The following is a 14,351-nucleotide window of genomic DNA, read 5'->3' as shown; positions in this document are numbered from 1 at the left end:
TTTTGAAGTGTGTTCTTGATAAATGTATAATGTGTTGGTTTTATAAATTCTTCTACATTACTAGTATAAGAAGTAAATTTGGTATAGGCAACGACTGCTGATATTATAGTTTTAAATCTATATGCATATTGCGGTAATGGTAAATTTGGATCTCCAGGTAAAACATATTTTGACCACGCAATAATTGGGCCATTTAATGGCGTAGCATATCTCTGTCCAAGTCTATTCCAGTCTGGCCTACAAGCGGGCCATTGACCTAGCTTAATGTTAAAAAATTATAATAGATCATTTATGAGAAAATTATTTGTTCCATTCTGACAAAAAAATTTACCTAAGCTTCCCGATTTTTTGAAATGCAGTTATGTCGTTGAAGTCGAAATAACCAGACGACAGCTACAGTGAAGCATAGTCCAAAATGATTACCTCCATGAGGGGTTCATTCAAATCATTTTCTACACGACAGGAAATAACTAGGAAACTATGTTCCCGTTCAGTGCTTCATTCATCCTGCTTCATTACTATAGGACTTTATATTTGCGTAGGCATAGTCCTTAGTCAGCCTAAAGGGTAAATGTAAAAAGCCTAAGTGTGCCTTGACCATATTTATTATTCTTCTGCTAGAAATCAATTACGATAATTAATACCAAGTACCGTAATCTTTTTGAAGTAGACGCGCGAACGGGTTCGGCAACCGTACTAGAGGTGTATTGGAACGTGCTGGTAAGTTCGCTGAGAGCGTTCAACAACTTGACGTTTTACCAAGTTTTCATTTTGAAAATAGAATAATTATAGCCCCAGGGTCGAATCCGAGACTTTCGACAGTTAGCATAAAAATCTGTTAAAAATTTTTGCTGAGTTTGATCCGAGTACAAACAAGGCTTAATGAATTCACTTCGTTCTATTTTTAATAAATTGCTGGCTATTACTAATTGACCCTTATTTTAGTTTCCGAACATTTTTTTAGGGAAAGATTCAAATGTTTTGTTGTATCCAATAGACGTCGTCGGTTCCCTTCCGACACCTGTGTAGCGTTTAACGAATGTCGTTCAGAACTTACACAAATTGTATTCAAATTAATTCCAAAGCTATAAATGCATTATGTAGAATAACTTCCCAAATGGTTCTGTCGGCATAATTGTAGTCCACTTCAACACTTAACTTTCATCCTGTTTTGCAGTGACGATCTTTTTGTCAAATCGAAAACAGACGACGATATAGCTGTACCATTTCTAGGCGAGCGGGTCCAACACGCCACTCTTCATCGCGAGCAGCCGCTTCTGTATGCAAAGCCACCACAGGGATTAATGGAAACGGTATCCACGCCGTGTCCGCGGCAGCAGTTGTAGAGCGTAACGCTCTGAATTTAACGTACGACTAACTCACGGCACTATGGGATCAGCAGCAGCAGCTCATACCTCGTATAATGCACTTAGCACGCTAACCGGTAGAATAACTCCAGTCCAAGCAGTGTCAGTTTTCAGGTCGGAGCAGGCTCGGAGACAGGAAGACGTCGCGCCAAGTTCTTGAAGGCCGGCCTGTTAATGCCAGTCAGTTCTGGCCGAAACTTGTGGGAAGTGAGGCGAGCAGCTGAGTATTATGGGCTACGACCGGATCCAGGGGCTGGGACGGTTGGTGGAATGGCTGCCCGCTAGACAGATGAAATAAGGGCGGCATCGCTAAGGGAATCTGAACCTGCAGTCAGTTCCAGTTGGGGTTGGTGAGTGGGTAGAGGGGCTTAGCCGGCGACAGCATTTTCTCCATCCCAATTAGTATGATAATTCGGCGCCATGCGACATCTTGCCTTCGCTGCTCGCAGCCTAGCCTCGACGGCAGGGGCGCGACTGAAGGCGTCACTTCTGGCCCCTGGCAAACCTGGCATTGGTACAAAGACAGAAGGCGAAAGAGATATAACACTTCCGTTCGCTCATGAGCTTCGTACCGCGTTAAGAACTGAAGGCGGGCGCTGTGTCCTTTACTTGAAACTGGAGACGCAAGACATTCATAGGTTTCCTATAGCTGAGAATTTTTTGTGTTTTTGAATCCTTTTGATGTTGTTCGATGTTGAGTCTCTGAGGTATTGTAAGTCGGTTCCGGTCGAGCTTAGGTGAAGCTGGCTTAGAACATATAACTAGTTTTTAATATTCTGTCTATACCGCCACGGAGACGCAAAATACTCAAGATAGGATTTAATACCCAGTGTTGCCCCAGCCTAAAGAAAACCAAGGCGTGCGGAAAGGAAAGGACTCACACAGACAAGCTTTTGTGTCACATTAGATGTAACACACTATGCATGCAGATCACGCCATTCACGCTAGGGCGAACCAGCAATAGTAACAATGGTTGTTGCTAAGTACACAAACGACAACGCAATCATCGGACAACACAGGACAACATTTCCTACTAATACGAGTTTTGTTAACCCACCATTTTCTGCGCTAAAATAATAGTTCGTTTCTATTTCTCACTATTGTCCAAACTCAAAACAAGGAAAAAAATCATCACTTATGTGACGACTCTTTGCTTTCAGCTGTAGCGGAAATCATCTCAAAACAGGTACTGCGGTTTATTGTGGACGCACGTCGCGTATAAATTATGCGCTTCTTATTCATACAAACACCTCATATGAGTTACTGATGAGTGACTGGACAGACAAAGGAGTTAACTCAATTTTTGTGGCTCAGTCCAGCTCAGCGTTACGCGATTTCCGATCCAAAAGAAGTACTATTTTCTTTATTTCTCTAGAAAATAGTAAGAAGCACTTAGTAAGAATTAAAATCTCCGATAACAACAAAAAATCGTTTTTTTGCAGAAGCTTGAATCATCGGATAAGCGAGACTCTTGAATCGTTATGCAGGCCACCGCTAAAGAAAAGTAACCAAATATAACGAAATCGCTTGCATTTCTAACAAAGAGCAGCCCTCTAGAAAATGTTTTCTGGCGTGGGACGCATTTTTCGCATACAGTTTTTTTAACGGAAGATATCTCATTAAAAAATGAAATATGTGTAATATTTTCATTGATATTTATTGCTATAAGGAGCAGAATTCTCTCGATCGTTCAAAGGAAAGCTCAGCTTTCGACGAGATATGACTGTAGCCTCAAGCTTCTTCGTTCTCCCGTTTCATTTTAATTTTGTTATTAATAATAATTAATTAACTAATTTGCAATTATTAAATACACTTTAAAAACTACACGTGGGAGAATGAATGGCGAGCTCTAAGATATAAGCTGACTAACCAAGTGGTAGGAATTACTATCGTAAAGCTAAGCATAGAGCTGCGACAAGGGTCATTAACACTCATACATCTAACACCCCAAGACGGGTTCATCTCTTCAGTGTCTAATCTATTGGGCTAAAGTTTATCCTAGTTTTGTAGACGAGCTCTAAAAGCCTCACCGAAAAAAAATAAATGAATGCTACGGCGAGGCGTTTCTGGTTGGCTTGACTTCCGGCGCAAACAGGTGTAATACCACAGAGATAACCCTTCTAATGCCTAATAGGTATACCACTATTGGCAATTTTAACAAAACCACTGCGCTAAAATAAATCTAACAGTAGTTATCCGTGAGCGATGTGTGCAACGCATAACAGGCAACACAGAACTATCCTTAGTAAAAACTGCCAATTCCCACGCCCTAAACCTGGCAAATCCCCTTTCGGCCACCAGCCAACGACTTACTGCCCTTCATGTTGAGTCTATATCATATTTGGTCAACATGAACATTACCTCACTTAGGTCACTCAATACATATAACCAAAAATGTAAACGGCATATTTAATATAATAAAAATAATAATAGAGGCGATCTAATTAAAAAAAAAAAGTTTTTTTCATTTCTTGACATTTTAAATAGAGGTCTACATCGCAAGCCAAACAAATAGGGGAAAGTCATCTTGACAAAAATATAGTTACTTACCGTTGTATTGTCAATTCCATAGCCATTGGGTTGTTGCTAAGCGTCTTTATTGCGAAGACAATGGAAAAGCACTGTACGTGTCATTTATTCAAGATGGCTGTTGGTGTTCTGCTGTTCATACAATTAAAAACCGCTCTCGGCAATGGGGTTGCAAAAGACAGTGACAACCATGCGGAACAATCCTTGCAGTGTGAAGATTGTACTACAAATGCCACAGGAGCTGTGAGGTGCACCATCACCGCAAGATTAGTATTTGTTGCCTCGAGCACAGTTTGACCATTAAGCAAAGCGGCATTTCCTTCTCTGCTTCGGGTTAGAGGACAAAACTGTCTTCTTCTTGCACAAGCCATTTTGGAGACAAGTACCGCTTGCCGCGTTAGTGTCAAAGCTCCTGTCCGAGCGTCCCTGCCATCGGCATCATCAAGGCTGCCTGCCGAAGGGGAAGGGAGACAAAGTATGAATAAGGGACGAGCCTACGAGTAAGCAAACCGACTCGCTAGGGGATGCGTCCCGAAGAAGGCGCGCGAGATGAGGTACGCTTTGGGGAAGGCCATTTGGGCCATGCGGGGTTGGAACGTACTACTAAAACTGCACAGAGAAATTAGGGGAAAATTCGCGGAGAGAAAGACAGAACAGAAGCGGTAGCAGGCTGGCGACGCGCGCGAACGAAGCGAATCGTAACGCTGGTGTTGTCGGACCAGAAGCTGATGCCGCCAGCCGTCTAACAACAGGAAGCCGTGCAGGTAGCCAGGCAGCCAAGCTAACTGCCCAAACTAACGGAACTTGAAATAAACAAACGAGCGACCTGACAATCGGAATGCCGTTACCGTTCCCCATTACCGACCGACTTGAGCCACCCACCACATCTACCACCAACTACTCCTTTGCGTGACATGTCTCGCTTCGTTTTCGCCGTCGCTGCAATTGCCGTGTTCTGGAGGTGCCATAAACACAGATGTGGATCTGTGTACGGCCATGTTGCTCCCCTTGCTCCTCTCTCTCGTCCAACTTTCCCTTACTCTCTCCATTTCTCCCTATTCTACTCTCGTGTCCTCTTGCTCCTCCTCTCCGTGGTCGACGATGCCGCCCTTACAGCCACTGATGCCGCGGAGACGCAATCTTTCTAATTAATGAAATGTGAGTATTTATGGAGTGCGGCAACGCCATACAAGGCTCCATGTACCAAACGCGCACGGGTTTGTCGTTCCAGGACAAGAAAAACCGGGAAACGGTAGCAGCAGCAGCAGAAACGACGGCTGCGGCAGCAGTTTCAGGAAAGGAAAAACGCAAGTGGTGCGCCAGCCCTACCGCCTGTTCGCAGCGAACGAGTGATCGAAATTCTCTATCACGCTCGTAACCCCATCATCACCCCTTGGCCGGTTTTAACCACCGCAGACGGACCAGCGTCTAGGCCCAAGAATGCCTGCGTGAGTGGCTTGCATCTCGCTTGCTGTACCTTATGGGAGTTCTCCGACTGTCTCAAACAACTACGTGTTGACGCGACGACGGTATGAGCGATCTATTTGTTTATTTGACGTTTTGGCAATAGGCAAAAGCAAAATTCAACAGCGGGGATGAGCTATGAAGGGAGTTCTCAGCTGCTGGCTTAATTAACATTAAACCGACATTGAAGTACAATACAATATATAATGGGGGAAAGAAATAGAGCGCTGGTCTCGTGGGGTACCTTCTGAAACTGATTCTTGAAACTCTTATGCTGTGTCTAGCCGCAGGCATTACATGCACGTGAAAACCGTAAAGCAGAAACCCAAACCACATATGACTAAACGTAGTGAAAGCAGAGAAAATGGGCTCATCGTGCTGAGCGTTTGTGCATGCTGCCTGTTGTGGAGAAATGTCTTGCTTCGCTATGGGATGCGCCGAACGAATTAACAGTGCCGTCAGGGAAGGTGGAAAAGCAACACCGATTTGAAAGAAAGAGCATGTCACACCCCTTAAACAATTGCCATAGGAAGCTTGAAATCAGCTTTATTGACGGACGCGCAAATGCATGCAAGCTTGTCTGGTTTTTTCTCGGAACAACTGTCATGTACAAGATTACCACGCGTTCGTCATTTATATGTAGTACTATACCCTTTGCTAGATTAACCGCGCTCTCGAAGATCTGATGATATATTTTTTTGTAATTAGAGCTTTCTATCAAAAATTACAGGTCTTTACAAAGATTACATAGTCTATTTTCCTAGCTTGGTAGATCTTTTCTATGAGTAAAAACGACTATGTGGTGCGTACATATTGTCTTTGTAGTTGCTGAAATTTGGGTCGCTCAAAACCGATATCGTTTGGCATACGGCAAGCACAGATATTTTATTTATGTACAGACTGCGTGACACAAAACAAATCTTACATTTGAATGCCTTCGGTGAGGCGAGAACTTACGCAATGACAGAATGAGCTAGTTGAACGTAGACCAGCCACCGGGCATAAAATATTCTTAAGATTACAGTCGCACCACTCTGTAGGACGTTAAAGCTAGTATATTAGGCAACCAGATATTGTCTTCAGTCAAGTACAGTATAATCCAGGCAAGTGGGTAAGCCAGCTCTCAACAACTAATCTAAACGAGCCCAAAAGAGCTGCTCACCGCCGTAATATGTGGCTCGTAGAAATATAAAAACGAGTGTGTGAGGCCAGAAAGTTAAGTTCAAGTTAGAGTCCGTTTTGTGTGGCAGGCGAATAGGAATGGGGTCAGTGATACTTGCAAGCCAAGTTGTAAGGTCGCGATAGCATTAGGGTTCCTGGACACGAATCGCAGGGATCAGGTCATAATCAATTAGTGCAGACGTGACATCAAATTGGTTAGAAATAGGAAGTGAGAGATACAGTGGAGCCCTAAACAGCTGTCGAAAATAAAAGAACCCACACTTCATAAAATGACGGTGCTTGTGAGAACTGTGGGGGCAGAGTTCTGCAGGCCGTTGTTACCTTCTGCCTCAGGGCACTGACAAACCATCGAGTAAAGTGGCCAATAGGTCAACGTGCGAACCACTAGCCTTTGGCCACTCGGCCGCGGTCGTATGCTTTTTGGATTTGACAAGTCTATCGCGGTTGTAACGTGGTCGGTTCTAAGATAACTTCTAAGAGTCCCACCTATCATAACCCCCGTTTCGCCAGCTTTCCTTGTTGTCCTTTCCCTTGAGTCTATTCCACAACGAAGATAAAGACGCGACCTACCACTACCTGTTAGTAACAAGGAACAGCTAAGTCGACAATAGCGTGCTGTGAGCACTGACGACGAAGCACTCCCGTTCAATATAGTACCGTGGAGTGAGCAAGCTTTTCTTGACGGCCATGGCACCAGTGTTACGCTGACAAACTGGTCTAGCCTGGCCATTGCTAAGCGGTAAAGACCGTCTTCGTTAATACTGCGCCTTGTATAGGGTATGCTCCGTTCTCCTGCATGCTTATCCCGTCTCGCCCCTCCTGCTTGCAAAGTCGGCGTCCATGTTGTCTATCTATCGTAGTAGAAATGCAGCGGCTGTGGGGTTTGCAAGACAGAAAGGCGAAGCCCTTGTAAACACTCAGCCCCTGTCACTCTGCGCCAGCTCAAACCCTTCTCGGCCTTACCATTCGGTTGTACTAATGTCGACCGATGAAGCCCAGTCGAGCGCGGTAATGATGGAATGCCTAATTAGGCGACAGCTTTATACTAACTAGAGTGCACCACCAGGACCATGTAGTAGACAGGAGGTCCACCTTTAACTAGTGAACATTTCTGGTTCACTCGAGGTCATGTTACACCGAGCAGACCATCAACCCTGTTCTTTGACTGAGTCTTAGGTTCTGGTGTCGCTCGTGTTGAGCACTTTTTGTAGTTGACCGGCTTCTCTCAGCGTTCGCCTTCTTCACTTTTTCTTTCTCCGTCGTTCTGTCTATGTATATTAAGTTTGACCGTGCCGATAGCTGGTCGCGGTCCTAGAAACTGTGCTGTGTTTCTGGATATCGGGCGCTGGATAATGCTGATCCAGGGTGATCGACCTCGCCCACGGGCTGGAATTACTGTCCGCGTCAACTTCGAAACGCATATTTGGTCAGTAAAGCTACATTCGGCGAGTGTTCATCGCCGCGCGTGCACAGATGAAAAGCAATAACCTCGTAGTGTACATGCATGCACAGCTTACTCGACAGTCAGCAGCATAAGGCGCTACATGCGCTGTTTTTGGCTATCTGACTTTTTACCGCTATTCGTAACCGTCTGTTCTCTTCGCCTGTCTACATGCTTTTGTTTTTTACTCTCGACACACTTGCGGTCAGATGGAGCTGAGGCTGAGGTGGGAAACAATATTATGCTGATTGGGACATCGCGCGGGTAAATTGCATTAACGGTTGCTCTTTGTACACATCACGCATGATTCTACCGCAGTGTACTAGTGAGACAGTTGGTCTTGCTGACAGAGATGCCCTTTCAGTTTATACGGGACATTAAATTGCAGGAATAGAGCTCTTTTTCTTGCACGGTCAAATAATAAGGAGACGCTAAAATTCAAACGACATCGGCAAACGGTCTTCGTTGGGATCTTTATACGAGAAAATGAAACTAACGAAAGTAACGAATAGAGTTCTTGTTTATAACAGAGACCACTTAACAAAATTGCCTAAAGAATATGTAATGTTAACTCATCTTCTATTGCTTTCGACGTTTTTTATGAGTGTTCATTATGCCCCTTCTGTTAAAGCGTGCTCAGTCAAAAAATAATGGCTAATTAGTGTTGACCGGGTTCACCGCCATTTTCATTTGTTTTGGTCGACATCTTGGATATTTTGTATTAACATATTTATAGCCCTTAGTGACGGAAATTAACGTTAAAGAAACCCGTATTATGTATTTCGTTTCAGATCTGCGATGCCTCTGATGATAACGGTCACGTTGCAGCCCCATTCGCGGAAAATGAACAAAAAAAACTTTTTTTTCGAAAATGCCTTTTTAATTAAACGAAATCTAGCATTTCCTTTTCAAAACGATAATAATCTTCTATCTGCTTCGAAAAAAATAAGTCCACCTGTTCTAGAAATCTGTTCCCTGAAGCAAAATTACCTTGAAAAGGTCAATAGGCGCATCATTTGCGTCAGAGTTGTCTGACATTGCCCGACTTGAGCTTGTGTTGTCAAGCTTAATCGATCGCAAAAAGCGTATAATAGTTAATCCTGTTTTGTTTGAATACGATATTAAACTCACGAATCGACTTCTGCCTAAGAGCCCACAAAAAACCCCTTAAGTTTTCAAGGATGAACCTATCTATATATGACAGCGTAGAGTTTAGCTAGCCTCTTTATTGTCATGGTCTTTGTGTCTCTAGGTGCGCCGTTGGGCATTCCACCAGACGGCTGGCTCCGAGCATGAAACAAAGTCTGCCTATGCCCAAGTTTGAACCTAGACCACCATGTGCCTCTAAGATTAGCAGGCAAATACGTTACCCTTTAAGCTATTATGGGGGAATTGTCATAGCCTGTACATATCATATCAATACGAAGCATTTCCATCATCAGAATCGACAGCTGGCACAGAAAGCATTTCCATATCTATGCATTCACACACATATTGCGCATATACCTTTGGAGATTAACATAATAACTAAGATAATAGAAATTAATAACGTACACACAATTATTATATCCAATCATTTACACTATTGTATCCCATGGTGGGTTCGGGAACGCGACCGGGTGCAGTCGCCGTCTGCTTTTCGCGTGGGTGCATGATTTGCTCGTGAACAATACCCAACGCGTGCTCGACCCGTTCCTAGATTTATTACAACCTGTCTGTCGAGGCGAGGCATGACCTCTCGTGATAAACAAATGTCTTCTGCGGTTTCCGGTCGCGGTACCACCATATTTTTCCCTCATTGCGATTCCTCTATTAAGCAGATCACTCATTAGCAGTCCGAATCGCTCTATGGCTCTGCTCTCGGACGGTTCGACAGATTAACAAATGCCGGAGCGCTATTTTCCTGCACGATATGTTTGTGACAAAGCCGGCGTTGAGGCAAACAGCAGCGCTGTATGTCCTTCTAAATCAGTTCAGAAAGTACTACAGCGGACGAGACATGATCCCTTTGCAAAAAACGCAGTTCAGAAGAAATGACGAGGTTCTCAAGAAATAAGGGTACTAAGGAAGCGGATGACCCAAACATTTCATAAACCCCTACGCTCCTTACGAGTTGCGTGATACAACACTTATGGATACAGCCAGGTCATCTCATAGGGTATCCTACGACTAACAGCTTAAGGCGACGACCGTTGTGATACCTGTAGCAGGAAATCTAAAAAACATATGCGTTGATGAGATGACGCATTTCTATAATGCATTTGCAGTATATGCTTGCATATTCTTATTTTCTAATTAGATTATTTTTATTACAATTAATAGTAATAGTGGTAGTAAAAAAGGCACCCTTTAGCTAGAAGAAGCTGTCACAGTCCAATTATTCAACCTGACACATACAAACTAAGTGCGTGCACAAATATGCCACAAGTTACCTCTGATCTAGCGATTTATCTGCTCAGTACCGGATATTGGAAATCTAGTAAACCGAATGGTTACGGAGAGGTGATAGTTTTAGGCAGGTACAGTTAATTATTGTGGTCACATAGTATAATGACAATTAGTGAGGTTTACGTCGTATTTTAAATATATTCGCCAATGCTTTTCAATCTCCTTGGGGATCCACATATTATAAACTTCTTATTATTATCAACCTCGCCTAAAACTACCACTTTATTCCTGCTAGCTAAGGATCCTTGAAAGAGTGCACAGCAGAAATACAAGCACCTGGCCTGATCAGACAGTCAGTGTTCCAGTAGCGTTGCTCCGCACTGTAATTCTTACCTTGGTGATCATACTCTCCCGTGTAAACAAGTACACGTCTACGTTTCCGTACATACTTATATAGTGATTCTTATATGCATACATGCGAGTTGGCACTTCGTACTTTTTTTTCGTCGCTCGACATCACGCAAGGAAGTTAGAGCTCGAGCTATTTGAGAAGGAACGGAACCGGAACATGGAGTATGCCGTTGTTTCTAACGTGAACTGGTGGGCCTGGCTTAGATCGGGCTATTTTATTTTATTTCGTTATTACCAACATACGTACATATAGGTAGACATAACCCTTGCGGTAGGTGGTGCATGCTATATAGGCAGAGCTGTGTAAGGCGAATTGGCTTCTTAGTGCTTGAACCGTTTGGCAGTAGCGGTCTAAATGGGGCAGTTGCTCGGCCCTTACCTGTTCGCGTTGTGTGGGACCAAATATAAGTGAAAACTAAAATGAACTTATTAAGACGGTCGGTTCGGGTAAGACGCTTCTGAGAAACTCAGGGCAAACTACAGCTTTTGAAAGTGATGTCCACCTATACAGGCGCACGTAATGGTTATGCATGCGAATCCATACAGACGGGTTTGTGTAGGAGGACGGATGTGCGCAGACTGGGCAAAGGCAACTCTTTACGGAATAGGAATCCTTAGATTTACTTTATCTAGGCGGAGTCGATAGAAAGGGTTGACAGAGTTGCCATAAATATCGGCAAAATGTACCCTTTGAAAAGATATGCATATCAAGTTAGAGGTGGTGGTTACAGTGAATCAGCTCATAATTTAATACATTTTTTAAAGTTAGAAGATATGTTTAAAAGCGTTAAGCATATTTATGGATAGAGAAGATGGAGTACCACAAGGGTCAGTCTTACTTTCCATTTTTTCTGTTTGATCTCTATATTAATTGCGTTTGCGAAGGAAATTCTAGAGCAGATATACCTGCCTATACTAGCCAGAAGTGGCCAATAGTTTAAGGTAAGAAACTTAATGATAAGCATTAAGGTATTAGGCTAAAATACAAAGCAAGAAATAACCTACGTGTCAAATGCGAGACCTGTCACAAGTCAGTCATAATTACTAGCATTAACGATACGAAACACTATTTAGATCTCGATGTGTTTTTTCATCAAAGATATTTTATGGCTACCTTAAATGACGTAAACAACTACGAATATCTGGGCCTAATATCTCACAGTAATTGTCGAAAGTATATTTAAAAAAAAAAAAAAAAATGTTAGCATCTTCTTATACGAACTGAGAGATATAACGCAAGCCTATAGACTCGACCCTCATACACTTCCACCTGCAATACGGCACTTTTCGAATAATATAATGACAAATTAGGTAAAATAATATCTACTTATTACTTTTTATTATATAATATTATTACTATAGGAGATACATAGGCTCTCCAAAGCATACAGGTTGATAAAAACTATCAAATTGAACGCAAATAAAAAATAACAACATATTATCATTTACTATTAATAAAAAGTGCTTTATACAATAACCCCACGCTGCAGTGAGCTAAGTCTAGGGACTGTGCATTCTAGATAATGACCGGGAAGGTTTGTTGCTCACCCTATTTAAACGCGGACATCTGTTTAATTTTTACCGAACAGAAAACGGTCTACCACACCTACATATATATAATACCAATATTTATGTTATATATAATAAGCCTGCCATAAATGATAATAAATCTAGAAGAAATAAATCATGTCTTTGTTTTACATAAGCAATTAGAGAGATAGTAGTTTGTTATATGCAGCAACAGCGAATTATACAGAGCATTCGCTAGCAATACTTTGCATAGCTAGATACTGGCAATGCACACATCAATGGGCGCGCATCCCTAATGCACAACTTATGAGAGTACCCGGTTCCATCTATGACCTTTCGCTATTTGGATGCTAACTTATGCATTCCTCTGCTGTATAAGTTTGGGGCACGAGAATCTACGAAGTCTCAAATGCTAACTTCGAAATAATGTTGCGACTTGAATAATTTCTTTATGAAGAAGCTGTTGGAACTTGAAAAATAGTTGTCTGTGGAAACATGTCTGATGAGTACGCTGGATGGCAGCGAGCCGCTAATTTTAGCTCTTGCAGATTATTATTGAGTGAGATCGAATGTTATAGTGCAAATAGAGTAGTCTATATCTTTTCATTAATCTTAGTCGCGTAGTACGAAGCTTTCCATTATCTCCTCCAATCGAGGAGTCACAATCGACGAGCTCATAGATCTACAATTCATACGAAACAAACGTCCAAACATTTTACAACTATACATTTGCTTATATATATAACGATGCTTTCTATCCCAACAGTTATTTTCATCCACTGGTGGCGACCGTCTGCGATTATCGTCAAACATTCATCTTTCACCACGAGTCATAATTGGTTCCGAGAACGGATCATTGTTTTACCGCGAGAACAAATAGATAAACGTTTTCGGCTCTCGGTTGTTAATCCTCACCCAATTTCCGTAACAGCCATTTGTTAAATTTATTTTTTTTCGCCTTATTAGTTTGACCAAAATGAACAAGTATCGTCTTTCTATATACGCCAATTCAAATGCTCGCACCCACGAGATTTGAACTTGGTTGGCTTCCAGCGTCGCTTTATTTTGGGAAGACGTTTGCCTCGAGTCTAGTTTAAAGTGCCTTTGAGTCTTGCAGATTAACGGTTCACAATATTTTAGGTAGCAGAAATTTAACAAATACGCGGTTTATACGGCGAGTTCATAGGGCTCATAATCGCTAACTACTTTTTTAATTTTCGCTTTGTCCATGCCTCATTATGCCAGCTAAACATTGAAGCATCGATATCCAGGTAGGTAGGTGGTTCTGGTCTTGATGTCCATTTACTTGGGTAATCAAGCCTGACTAAGTATACGTATAGGGTTTTTTCTCATTTTCGTATCCTCAGCCTGCCGGTTGCTTATGTAAGCACATGGCAGCTACAGAAATCGGGAGCAAGATCTCATACAGGTTTATCATGGCGCTGGTTTTAAAAAGAAGGAATCTGTTGTATGTATGGCCAGGGGAGAGAACGGTGTCTGTGGATGGAAAATTTCTAAGGAAGATATAATAAGTGAATGCAAATTGATGACGCTAACGTTCGGACGGGAGCTGTGTATAGATCTTACAGAACCACCGGTAGTAAGATGACAATGAACAGTACCCGATGCATGTGAGCACGTTCACACGTGTACGTACTGGAAAAACGGTGGCGGCAGAAGACACCGGAAAAGCACTGAAGGTGCATTGACCAAGGCCTTTTCTCAATAAACTCCGTCGTCATCGTCATTTTAATTGTGACTGTCGAATCTTGAACTCTTCCTTCTGCAAAAAAAACGTTGCAAGCGAGGCCGGCATCGCTGCTCCCGATCGCCCGCAGAGGTTTGTTAGAAAACAGTTCCGTGGGATAGCTCGGTACATGTTTCCGCCGCTTAACATTCGTTCTCATTGCTGCTAGATTTGTTCAAAACGAAAAGAAGGATGATGTTGAGACTGCATAAACAGCTTCACGGATAGCGTGACCGCCTGCAGAGGCCAATCTGCTTTTTCGGTTATCTGTAGCGTGATGGGATAACGCTCA

This window comes from Varroa jacobsoni, unplaced genomic scaffold (genome assembly GCF_002532875.2).
Source record: "Varroa jacobsoni isolate VJ856 unplaced genomic scaffold, vjacob_1.0 scaffold_393, whole genome shotgun sequence".
NCBI lineage: Eukaryota > Metazoa > Arthropoda > Arachnida > Mesostigmata > Varroidae > Varroa > Varroa jacobsoni.
The sequence above is the reverse complement of the archived record's forward strand: the minus strand, read 5'-3'. Positions refer to the sequence as shown.